Source organism: Eriocheir sinensis, chromosome 18 (assembly GCF_024679095.1).
Source record: "Eriocheir sinensis breed Jianghai 21 chromosome 18, ASM2467909v1, whole genome shotgun sequence".
In the NCBI taxonomy this organism is placed as follows: Eukaryota; Metazoa; Arthropoda; class Malacostraca; order Decapoda; family Varunidae; genus Eriocheir; species Eriocheir sinensis.
In genome coordinates, this window is record NC_066526.1 from 11,099,080 (window position 1) to 11,112,644 (window position 13,565).

Here is a 13,565-nt window from a genome sequence, read left to right on the forward strand (position 1 = left end):
CTGGCGGCAGCGGTATAGGGATAAATAGGGACATGTGCTTACAGTGCTTTTGTTTAATTTACTCTGACGAGAAAACGCCTCTTATTTTCATTAAGCTTTGCTCGTTTTAAGTGGCGGAAATAATAGTGACGATTTAATTATATAATTAATGGTTCTTCCGGAGGACATGGACTTTGACGATATGGTAATGGAAACTCTGGCCAACCACTGTTGTTCTGTAGTGCAATGGGTAGCACACGCGACTCAACCGAGAATTCATGAGTTCCTTCCCGGGCGGAGTGGAAAGGATGGGCAGTCTCTCTCCACCCGCGCCGCGATCCATTCATCAGTGAGAGGGTGTCAGGTGACAGGCAGCGGCAGCGTCCCGCCTCTCAGGTTTGTTTGTTTTAGGATTGTTACCCCAGGATGGAGGGGAACACGGGGCTCTACGCCTCACAGGGTGGTGGTGTGCCGCGGCGGACATGCAGCCATAGAGTGACATTATAAAGGCCTAACCCGCGTCCCCCAGGTAGGAAGTGTAGAGTATGATCTAGAAAAAATGTGAAATACTAAGAAAAGTGTGAGGTATGGATAAAAAGTCATGAATAAAAAAAAAAATGAAGCATATGGACAATAGTGTGAAGTATTAAGATAAATGTGTGAAGTAAGAGAATCAGAGGAAGAGGAGGCCAGGGTAGTGCCCCCCTCAGTTATCTACTACAAATAACATTAAATAAACAAATGAAAATAAATAAATAAATAAATATGCACACTTGCAGTGGAAAAAACGGAAAATGAGCGAAGAACAAAACAGGGAGTAACCTTTAATATAATAAGATGAAGGCTATAACGAACAAGGGAGTAACCTTTAATATAATAAGATGAAGGCCATAACGAACAAGGAGTAACCGTTTATAAAAAAATATGAAGGCTATAACGAACAAGGGGGTAACCTTTAATATAATAAGATGAAGGCTATAACGAACAAGGGAGTAACCTTTAATATAATAAGATGAAGGCTATAACGAAGAAGGGAGTAACCTTTAATATAATAAGATGAAGGCTATAACGAACAAGGGAGTAACCTTTAATATAATAAGATGAAGGCCATAACGAACAAGGGAGTAACCTTTAATATAATAAGATGAAGGCTATAACGAACAAGGGAGTAACCTTTAATATAATAAGATGAAGGCTATAACGAACAAGGGAGTAACCTTTAATATAATAAGATGAAGGCCATAACGAACAAGGGAGTAACCTTTAATATAATAAGATGAAGGCTATAACGAACAAGGGAGTAACCGCCTCACATAAATATAAGGAAAAGAAGGCTATAACAAACAAGGGAGTGACCTTAAAAATAATGAAAAGAAGGCTATAATCAACATAACTCAAGAGTAACATTGGTAGGCAGATCGCACTACTCATGATAATACATATGCAAAAGTAACAGCACTCCTAGAAACAGGAGCGTGTGTCAGTTTTTAACGGATGAATTTATTAAAGAATTAGGGCTCGCAGTAAATGAATGTGAAGCGAAACCCGGGAATATTGTCTCTGTGCAAAGATACCATATTGAAAATGACGGTAAAAGACAAGTTAATATGGAAGGAAAAAGAAGTTTCCAAGAGTTATTGATAACACGCGATGCAGATTCGCCGACCCCTATTGTGTTGAGTACTGATTTTTCATGCAACACGAGATAAGTTTTAAAACATGGCAACTAAATAAGGAACAAAAGAAACGAAGCTTAAAACTGATAATAGAAGGGGAAACCATACAATTATGCCAGGAAAAATATGTCTTATATCTAGAGGTGAAGGATCTTAGCTAAATGTAGAGGGAAATGAAGAAGGTCTCACTGAAAATAAGGCCGTACGTTGCCAAGCAGCTGAACCTTTGCAACTGCATGCATCTGTTGCAGGTTACATAACGCTAGTGACGCAACTACAGGCAAGTGAAGCTTTATTTGAGCCTTGTGTTAGTACTCCTCAGGCTAGAGTCTTGTGCTCAGGGATAGTTAAGTTAGCCCCTTCATCTGACAATCAAAGATCTTATGTCACTGTGCCGTATTTGAATATTGAAAGTGAGTGTAAAGATAGATGATAATACAACGTTAGGATTTGTGAAGCCTGTCACTCATGAGCAATACGCTGATCTGCCACAAGTATCTAGTGTACAGACCGCTGACACAGCTAAAACAGACTTGAAGCCCGCAGAGCTTGAAGCAAGGAAGAAAAGCCTCTATCAAATTGTTGACGCTAAATTCCCAAGTGAAGAGAGAGAATCAGGTTTTAAAGTCCTTAATAGATAAATATATAACAGTGTTTTCCACAGAACAAGAACCATTAACAGTAACGCCCTATTTTTTAAGCACCATCAAGCAAAACACTGATGAAGTAGTGTACAGGCGTCCATATAACATTCCTATCAGTTATCATGACAGAGTTAATGAACAACTTATATCGCTCAGCAACAGGGTGTGATTCGCCCTTCGCGATCACCCTATAATGCCCCACTTATCCCAGTGCCCCAAAAGATGGAGTACTACGACTTTGTCTGGACTTCCGCACTTAATAAAACACTACGGGACGACCGGTACCCACTCCCTAATATAACTACCATACTCAATCAATTGGGAGATAGTAAGTTTTTTTTTTCATGCCTAGACATGAAACAGGGTTACCATCAAATCCCCCTAGATGAAATCAGCAGAGAAAAGACGGCATTTTCTTCTCCAGCAGGACATTGGGAATTTACTTCCTCCCTTTGGCCTTAAATCATCACCGTCCTGCTGCAATAAAATAATAAACACTGTCCTTACAGGACTATTAAGCAACAAGGTTCAGGCGTACCTTGATGACATAATTATCCTGGGCGATATATTTTCTAATCACGCAAATAACTTAGAACAAATTCTGGACCGCTTAAAGGAAGCCAAACTGACTCTTAAGATGGAGAAGTGTAACTTTTTTAAGGACAAAGTAGATTACCTGGGCCATGCCATCCGCTCAGAGGGAATAAGACCTCAGTCTAGCAAGCTGGAGGCCATACAAACGTCCTGGCCCCCAAACTGTTCATGATTTACAGTCATTTCTTGGATTGACTAATTATTATCGAAAATTTATTTAAAATTATTAACAAATTGTTGCCCTTTTCTAAAGATTTACAAAAGAAGAAAGGTACACTAAAAGAATAAATAAAATAAAATAAAACTCCACTCATATGGACGGATGAAACAAAAATTGCGTTCTCAACCCTTAAGGATAGAATGCTTGGTACAGTCACTCTACGCGTCCTACTACAATACTGGTGGAGTATTGCAATAACAGGATAATGATGATAAACTAAGACCTGTATCTTTTTTTGTGAGAAATTGAATACGGCAGAACAGCGGTACAGTATAGTTGAACGAGAGGCTTTAACTGTAATTTATGGGTTACACGTAAACCGCCCATTAATACTGGGTTACCCTGTTGAGATCCACACGGATCACAGACCTTTAGTATGGTTGTTACAGGTAGCTAGTCCCAACGGCAGGATAGCTAGATGGCAGACTTTCATGAGTGAGTATGGTTTCACAATCAATCATTTGCCTGGCAAGGAAAATATAGTAGCAGATTTTTTTTATCAAGGATGAAGGCTCACAGGACATTGAGATTGAATTAGAAGGACACGCGCGATAATGTTTGTGGATGGGGAACAACAAAAACCGTGGAACACGTGGATAATGAGGGGCAAGGTATTGCACTAGTGCAGAAAAAGAAACAGGCGCCGAAAAATGAGAAAATAAAATATATGATATGTATGGACCTGAATAGTGAGTGTATTGGCCACACACTTGACTGGAGTATTCAGGAGATCAGTGAGCTGCATGCTGAGCAGCCAGCATATAAGTATGCTAAAAGAAGGAAGCCCCATGAATGAAAATTGAGCAAAGACTCAGAGAAAAAAGGCATAATGTGAGATGCCGCCCTGTTAGCGGTACAGGTGGAAAATGTGTTATATTGTGTTGAAGACGCCCCTGTTAGAGGTACAGGTGAAAATTATGTTATATTGTGTTGAAGATGGGCATAATGTGAGATGCCGCCCCTGTCAGAGTTACAGGTGGAAATAAATGATGTGTTTTAGTGAGTCCGTACGAGAAGCCACTAAGGTGGTGATTCTACCCCCAAGTATTTAAGGCGATAACTCTGGCTCATTCGTCGCCACTGCAGGGCACGGAGGAACCAAAGTTACGTTATGTCGGTGTAGAAAGTTCGCTTTCTGCCCTGGAATGAAACGGGATGTAGAAAATTATGTAAGGAAGTGCGTCATGGTAGTCGTTTTAAAAGTGAGTTGGGAACTTGCACCCTGCTCCTTGGCGGCAATATCCAGACGTCACCGCTCCTTTTGAGAGAATACACATGGACCTTGTGGGTCCCATGGGTGTATCGAACAATGGGGTTCGATACGTAATGCCCATAGTTGATGTTTTTAAAAGGTATTTGATTATAGTACTTTACGGAGTAAGGAAGCCCGCGAAATGGCAAGGGCGTTGTACGTGGATGTTGTTTGTGTACACGGTGTTCCTCAGACAGTTGTTACAGGTCAAGGTTCAGAGTTCGTTAATTCCGTGATGCAGAGATAAATTAGAAGCTACCTGTGCGACACGCGAATAACGGCTTACCATACAAATGGAAATGGAATAATAAAGCGCGCAAATTATACTGTTGTTAACATTTTGAGGAGAAGGTTCTCGGAAATGTGTCCGTTTGGGATATAATGCTACTTATAGACATCTTGGCCTATAATGCTGCGTATTATCGCACCATTATCCCATTTTATCGAGAGAGACAGAGAGAATTTTTAGAGATCCTCCTGTACCCTACACTATGTTAGAAAAAAATTCAGCAGCCCTGGTATGATATTTACTCCTATAAAGAGGAAATGGTTGCAATTGCAAGGAAAGTTTATGATATATACTCCTATAAAGAGGAAATGGTTGAAATTGCAAGAGGAAGTTACTAGTTAATGCACTTCACTATAGGAGGATTTTACTCTCTCTCTCTCTCTCTCTCTCTCTCTCTCTCTCAGATATGGAGAAATCAGGCGTCGTAGGCTTTGCCAATACAACAAAGGCTTATATATGTAAATGTATGTGTGTGTGTTTGTTTGTTTGTTTGTTTGTTTGTGTGGGAGAGATGGTGTGGGGGGAGAGATATGGTGTGTGTGTGTGTGTTTGTGTGTGTGTGTGCTGGCGTGGGTGTGGGTGTGTGGGTGTGTTTGTGTGTGTGGGTGCGGGTGTGTGTAGGTGGATGGTAGAGAGAGAGAGAGAGAGAGAGAGAGAGAGAGAGAGAGAGAGAGAGAGAGAGAGAGAGAGAGAGAGAGAGAGAGAGAGAGAGAGAGAGAGAGAGAGAGAGAGAGAGAGAGAGAGAGAGAGAGAGAGAGATGCTTATATCGTGGTTTGTGACGGCAAAGAGAGAGTGTAAAGTGTGCTCAGAGTAACACTTCAAATAGGATCGTAGGCCTTTAAGAGATCTATTAGTTAAGTGGTCCCCAAAGTGGGCGGTATTACACACCTGGGGGCGCTGGAAAGGTCTGGGAGGCGGTGAGGAAAACAGGCGCGGGTGGGGGGCGGCAGGGTGGCATTAGCAGTAATTAACCCAAGTAGCAAACAGGACACAGAAAACACACCCACCGCTAAACACATACGTAATAGGACACGCAATCTACACAGTCACTATACAAACTACCTAGACGTCCACCAACCTCTTCTACAACTAAGTGAACGAGCTAAGTGATGCGTGGAACCTAAAATGATTGATAATATTTTTTTTTACGAAATCTGAAACAAAATCTGTCACTTCATCAAGTCCAAGAGAGAAGGAGGCTGAGTGGAGGCTCTGATGTCCCTCTCTTTTGGCCACTCTTATAATTTTTTTTTATAGAGGCAGTTCTTCCTCTTCCTCTTGCTCTGCCTCTGTCTTTCGTTTCCATCTTCCTTCTCCTTCAGTCTCTACTCCTGTTCCTCTTTCTCTTCCTCCTCCTCATCTTCCTCTTCTTTTCTTTCTTTTCTTCTTCCTCCTTTTCTCTTCCTCTTCCTCCTCCTCCTCATTGATTTTTTTTACCCTTGTTGTTTCCTTACTGTTAGAGAAAAAAACCCGCATCCATCCCTTCCATGATAACTGTGAAGAGAATAAACTTTGGTAACTTGTGAGATGCTGTTTGACCTTCCATGTTGCAGAAACAACTAATACTACTAGGAAATTGCTACTAAAGCATTTTACTTGTGAAACCTGGTTGTGTTTAATCTTGTTTTCAATTTCCTGCATACCAAATACTGAGAAAGAGGTGTGTGTTTTTGTTATGTGTGTGTCGTGGGGGTGGGGGTTAAGAACCTGCCTGGAAAAGTTTAGGAACCGTTGTGTTGATGTGTACGTATATATACAGGATCAGTATACAAGGCGATCCCACTCACTCGCGGCGGGAAGTTGGGCCAAATCATTAAACCTCCGAGCCCAAGCAACTCCATTAGGCTTTCGTAAGAGCTGTGGGCATTTCCATGGGTAGTTTAATGAGCCTGGTGGTAGTATGACCCTTCTTCTGTACCATGAACGTTAACAAACACTATGGGGACGCGTTTAACCTCTTTAGTCCTTTATAAATGATCGATGTAAAGAGAAGGAAGCGTCTAACAATTGTTAATGTGTCCTGGTCCGTTACTGACTGCCTCCACCTCTTTCTCTCTCTCTCAGCTAAGATTGAAAGGCTAGTTATTTTTTCAAACTTTACAGTGTTGCCAAGTGTCACCCATCTCACCACGTGTCACCATCCATCACCCACGCAGCGTTGCCATCCATCACCCATCTACCACCTGGCACCATCCACCCTAACACGGTGCCATCTACTGCCATCAATTTATCACCCACTACCCACCCAACGACCCACCCACCTACACACACACACACACACACACACACACACACACACACACACACAGCTCCACGTAAACGGGTTCGAGGTGCTGGTGGTGGAAACAGGCACTGGAACGTACAGTGGATTCTCTTGCATTGACGCAACACCGTACCAAGTTTCTCTCGATGACTTGTGAAAAGTCGAAAATCATATTAAAAGCAGCCATGCGGACTATTTTAATGCCTAAAAGAAAATAATAATCTTTGGTCACTATCACTAAAAACCAAATCTTTTAGGGAGAAACCTGGTCAAAGCTTTGAGGAATAAAGAGTTCCCAGAGGCTCCACAAGTGCTTGAGAGGAGAGGCGGAGATCGGGAGGCGGCGGCTGAGTGGTAACATTTTTTTTTTACGTGTTCGCTTCATGGCGCGTAGGAAGCTTGGTGGGGCCAAGGAGTCGGTGGCCCCAGTTTGTTGCGGCGCAGGGCAAGCGTTTTATAGTGGCGCTATTTTGCTTGGCCTATGCTGTCCTCCAGAGTTCATCTTTGATCCTCTTTTTAGTGAATCTAGAGCCCAAAGTTGATGGGTGGTGGTTCAGGTACGGGTAGTCTTAGCCACTGGCGGGTGACTGAAAAATCCCCAGTTTACAGGACGGGACGCGTCCGCACGCTAACCACCACTCTTAACTTCATTATCAAGATCATAATTTTATTAGGAGGCAGAGAGGCCAAAAAGTTACCATATATAAGATAGCCACCAAATGCTGCCCCACCTGGCCCACGAGAACGAGGATCCGTACAACACAGAAGCAGGAAAGGCCTGGCGGAGACTTTCATGGCAATACCAAATATAGTTGTAACCTTTCAACAGCCTCAATAACATTTTTTTGCCATTCTACGACAGATGTCATCCAAGTCCACCCATCCTGGGGTTTTCTTCCTGGTGACTCCTTTGCCCGTTAGGGGGCGCCCATAGTTCTCTAAATTAGACAACCAAGAGTTCGCACACGGTTAAACAATACTTCATTATATTGTACTTTTAAAGTTAAACATTGTTACATGATAGTTTGCTTATTGGGTAAAGTTCCACAGAATTAAGTGAAGGAACTCACAAAGGGGGGCTAGACTTTGAGGCTGAACACACTGCTAAGGCAAATCTCTGACTGTGGAACCCTCTGGGCCATTTTTCTCCTACCATAATACTCGAAGGGTTTTCCGGAGGTGAATTATTGAATCTGGCAAGGGTCGAGAGAGGCACATTCGTCAGCTCATTCAATCCTGCATTTCCTCATTAATATAGTAAATGATCCAGGAATTATAACAAACTTATATATTTGATATAATATGAATCGGCAAAAGTTTTTTGGGCAACTATTTAAAAATGCTGTTAAATAATTTGGGTTGTATCATGATTTTTAACTTTGCCGTGTAAACACGCTCAGCTGATTGTCAAGCAGGTAGTGTTTGCTATAGCCCGATGGGGCCTGACTACTGCTAACGGCCCTGCTTGGACGGGATGGTAGCGAGGCAGAGAAGCGTTCGCAGCAGGCACGTGTGGATCACGACTGCGGAGCGTGAGGGTGAGAATGCGGGAAAAGCGGCACAGGCCAGCACCTCGTGGACACTATAATTTCGTTTATTTTCATCTTATTGACATAAAGAATCACTGAATTAACCTGTGGCTTCCCTTCATTTAAATAATACGGTCCGCGCAGGGATGCCAACCCTATCGCGCACGCTATGTACGCAATTATACCTATATATTTACCATTCAATCAACCATTTTTTGCAGCAATCACACCGACGTGCGTAAAATGCTTCAATTATTCAGATTCCATGAGAGATGTTTGCAGAGGCTACCAAACTCCAACTCGAAGAACTTCTAGCGAGGGAAGGGTCGAGGTGGAAGTTATAATGCCCAGTAGAAAGGGGACATCAACCGTGTAAGGGAAGAGGAAGAGGAAGGTGTTGGTGAGATATAGTCAAATCACCCCTCTCGTCTTCCTAGATATTTCTGATACGTTAATTCTTATCTATAATAGCTCATGGATGGCGAGTTAAATACCAGGAGAAATTATTATAGTTTACTCCTATTCCACCTTTAAGTGTCATTCAGTGTGGGTCAGAACATTGCTCCACCAATTTCATTTGAGTTACCAATGCCAACGATTAATTTATTTAAGCATCTTTCCCTTGCACTGCTGCTGCGCTGCCGCACCGCCGGGATCGCATTTCGAGTAACCACAGAACACTTAACCTCCGGTCTTTACCTTTTCCTCCCTTGTGGATGTAACGGTGTCCTTGCAGCTTCCCGTCCGTCGCCCAAGACTTAAGCTCCTTAGACAACAAGATTCAACTCTGACACGCCTTTCTCGAAACCGTCCTTTTCGCCCCCTCTCGTGCACCGCCTTCTGCGACCACATTGCCTACACAACTACGGGCAGCTTCCGTTTAAAAATTATGCGTGCCAGTATTACACATTTATATTTTACTTTACAACTTTCTCTTACATGAATGGAAACGAACTCCTTGACTATACACGTGTTCTAGTGAAAGAGCAACGTTAAAAATGACGCGCGACACTCCACTCACGCGGCCTCTTCTAGAACACAACCCTTGAGAGAACGAGAGCCTCCTCATTACCAAGCCAACAGACTTTTTTCGAAAACCCTTTTCCACGTCTCTTGTGCTCAGCCTATTCCACCACTACATTACCTGCACTAATCCCACCCACCACCACCATCACAACACCGCTGACTCCACCACTACCACCACTCAAACTGATGGATAATTATCAGTGTCTTGTTTATATCCAATTAAAAGTTAATTGAAACGCAATAAATGCACTTCCCAATAGGAATTCCCTCAATGGAATAAAGGTCAAGAACCGCCTTTTTTTTCCTCTTCGACTTTCTATCAGTGTAACGCGTCTACTGAACCTTTCTCACAGCACGTTTGCTCTGTTTATTTTTTCGATACAGGTGAATACCCCCTTCCACCACCCGGTTAACTCCTCGGTCACTATTTATGTACCAAGACAATGGAAGCAGGAAAGCAAACTAACACCGAAATAGTCGGGTCACTCTTTATGTATCAAGACAGTGGAAGCCAAGGAAGGAAACTAACAGCGAAACAGTCGGGTCACTCTTTATGTATCAAGACAGTGGAAGCCAAGGAAGGAAACTAACAGCGAAATAGTCGGTCACTTTATGTATCACAGGAAGCCAGGCTAAACAACAGCGAAATAGTCGGTCACTTTTATGTCAAGGCAGTAGCCAAGCAAGCAAACTCCAGCAAAAGCCAAGTAGTAAAGCAACACGCTACAAGCAGCGGTGAATAGAGACAAAAGTGAGGATCGGAGGGTGACGAGGGGGCAAGGATGACACTTAAAATTAAAGTAGTAATTATCAAGTAGAGGGGAAACAGTTTTATTTAAGAAGAAGGAGGAACCGTAAGAAATGTGGTCGAGGGTGACGGAGATATAGATTACGAAGCCGAGGCCGACGTCACTGCAGGGTTTGAGTGCGCTGGCTTGTCTCCCCTCAGGTAACACGGCGGAAGGGAAACAAACATAAAGGGGAAAGAGGGCCGGAACACAATTATAGCCTACACAATTTAATAAAGAAGCTTAATTAGTCTAGTGAAAGCAACGGAGGTCACACCGAGTTATGCCAAACACGTGTACGGGTGTACGCGCGTGTGTGTGGTGTGTGTGTGAGTGTGAGTGTGTGTGTGCGCGCTCTTTGTACTGGTTTGATTTAGTTTTCTTTCTTTCATTTTATCTTATTTTTTCCCTCGAGGGCCCATTGTAACTTTCGCTGCCTTATCGCTCGCTGAGAACTTCGGCTGGCGGGTTCCGCACGAACACACCAAACAATGCCAAGGCTTGTCTAATGCTGATAATAGAGACATGTATCGTATTTACTATAATAATAAAGCCAATAATAATAATGAAGACTATTACTTTATTACTACGAATTTACTCATCATTATTATTGGTATAGTTATTATTGATGCGAGGTGCATATATTAATGTGTTGAGGAAGAAGGAGGAGGAGGAGTGAAGAGAAAAATAAAAGATTGAGAAAGAAGAACGTTCGATAAAAAAAAAAGGAAGAGGACGAAAATTTATCGTATGAAATATATACGTATATAGAAAATAAATAAAGTTGATGAAATAAGAAAACAGGGAACCACCACCAAACATCATCAACGCTACTAAGCTCAAACTTCTCCTCCTCCTCCTTCCTCCTTCCCTTTCCTCCTTCCCTCCCTCCACTAATTACGACCAAAAACCCGCTGACTCAACCTCCCAGCACCACTTTCTCCATCCACCACTCCTGGCGACCAAACAACCCAATCTCTGATCACTACATTAACCCCACCAGCATCCGCTCCGCTATATCACTCATTCCATCACCAGGCCATATCAGGAACGGATTGAAATACAGCCACACACACACACACACACACACACACACACACACTTACACCGCTTCATAATGCAGTGGATAAACGTGAACGATAAATGGGCAGGGCTGAATGTACTCGACATTTCACCTCCCAAGCCCACACATTTAACAAGGTTTTCTGTAGGGCTTTGGGGATTTCCAGGAGCAGTTTTATGACCCTGGCAGTAGTTTCTGACCTTTTTCTATGCCATGATGGGGGAAAACACCCTGAGAACCCGATTAATCTCCTTTCTGCCTTTGGAAATAGTTAAAGTGAGGGGCGGCACCGTTCAAGAATGGCAACTCCAGATGTACAATCTCCCTGTCCCAGCATTCCCTGCGTCGCGCCTCAAGCTTCGTTAGCGCGGACAACCTGCAACAAGCCCCAGTAAGGTTACTCAGGCGTTTACAAGTACCAGTGGTAGCCGAGGCTTTCCAAGTCACCATTAGTTTAGCTACCAACAAGTCACCCTCGAAACCACTTCGTCGCGGAGTCATTCCAAATCAAGAACCCAAGGAAGAAACCCATCCAGAGAGAACCAGTCTACAGAAACCACATGAAAGCAATGAACCAAAGTCGAAGAACCATCTAAACAGCGAATTAAATTAGTCCTCGCCGAAACCAATTCTGCCAAAGAGAGCTTATCGAGGGACATCCGGTTGTCATCGCACCTTTTCCCGCCTGTCCTAACTGTTCCAGGCGCCGCCGCAGACAAGGGGAGGCTATTGGTTACAGGGGGAGGGAGGAAGAGGTGTATAGGGTGTTTGTGACCATGTGGTGGAATTCTGGGAGAAGAGGAAGAAAATAGTGAATGGGTGAATGGGAAAGGGATAATGCGGGTGAAATGAGAGAGAGTAGAGAGAGAGAGAGAGAGAGAGAGAGAGAGAGAAGAGAGAGAGAGAGAGAGAGAGAGAGAGAGAGAGAGAGAGAGAGAGGAGAGAGAGAGAGAGAGAGAGAGAGAGAGAGAGAGAGAGAGAGAGAGAGAGAGAGAGAGAGAGAGAGAGAGAGAGAGAGAGAGAGAGAGAGAGAGAGAGAGAGAGAGAGAGAGAGAGAGAGAGAGAGAGAGAGAGAGAGAGAGAGAGAGAGAGAGAGAGAGAGAGAGAGAGAGAGAGAGAGAGAGAGAGAGAGAGAGAGAGAGAGAGAGAGAGAGAGAGAGAGAGAGGAGAGAGAGAGAGAGAGAGAGAGAGAGAGAGAGGAGAGGGAGAGGAGAGAGAGAGAGAGAGAGAGAGAGAGAGAGAGAGAGAGAGAGAGAGAGAGAGAGAGAGAGAGAGAGAGAGAGAGAGAGAGAGAGAGAGAGAGAGAGAGAGAGAGAGAGAGAGAGAGAGAGAGAGAGAGAGAGGGAGAGAGAGAGAGAGAGAGGTTGCAGTGAGCAAAGACGGGGCTGCTAAATGAAGCGACTATTCCTGAGGTTAGTGTTTTCTCGCGGCTTAAAGGCTTACAGGAAAGTGAGATGGGCTGCTGGGGGAGGTAGGCGTGAGCCAGGTGTGTAAGCGATTAATGTTGTTTCAAATGACTGAATGGCAATGTCATGACAATGAGTCGTTGCGTCGCCAGCATTCACAACCCAGTGGAGACACACACACACACACACACACACACACACACACACACACCCACACAGGCCGAGATGGGGAGGGGAATGGCCTGCTGGTTCTGCAGTGTTGCTTTCTCTTTTGCCCTGGCTGCCGCCTTCCTGTCTCCCCTCCGTGTTTCCTCCTGGTCTCCTCCTTCCTCCATCTCTCTCCGCCCCAGCATTGAGGGACGAGGAACAAGGAAGTGGAATAAGAAGTCACCACATTTCGGTTCATCCCTGCAGCAGCAGCATCTAACACTCACGGTGCTGCCCTAAGCCCAGTGCCGATCTCCGCCATCATGGGCGCCGTACAGCCCCCCACATACATCACACCCCCTGTGATTCCCGCGTGAGGCGCCAAATGAGCTTCCCATCAGCGTGGAGTGGTACACATGACGCACCATGGAATCTGGATTAGCGGGCGTTAGGCGAGGCAGCAGCCCTTCACGCCTCGTCACTTTCATACGTCTCTCTCTCTCTCTCTCTCTCTCTCATTATTCCTTGCACCTCCTCACACCGTTTTCCTGTTTCCTGTCCGTTTCTTTCCTCGCACCTCACCGTCGCCCCTGTAACGGCTCTCTCTCTCATTAGCGCACACCTCAGCCCAGGTCCTGCCCCTCCTCGCAGCGTTACCAAACCTGCGGTCAGACCTCGCGTCTTTGTC

The 13,565-nt window shown here is 44.2% G+C and overlaps 1 long non-coding RNA gene across 1 annotated transcript; it reads right to left on the bottom strand.

Moving 5' to 3' along the window:
- Nucleotides 1-295: 295 nt before the first annotated feature.
- LOC127000457 (uncharacterized) lies at nucleotides 296-1,735 on the bottom strand. The gene is made up of 3 exons (XR_007754054.1): nucleotides 1,021-1,735; nucleotides 933-976; nucleotides 296-845 (listed from the first exon to the last, which is right to left on the bottom strand). It is a non-coding gene; the product is annotated as an uncharacterized LOC127000457 (long non-coding RNA).
- Between the last annotated feature and the right edge of the window lie 11,830 nt (nucleotides 1,736-13,565).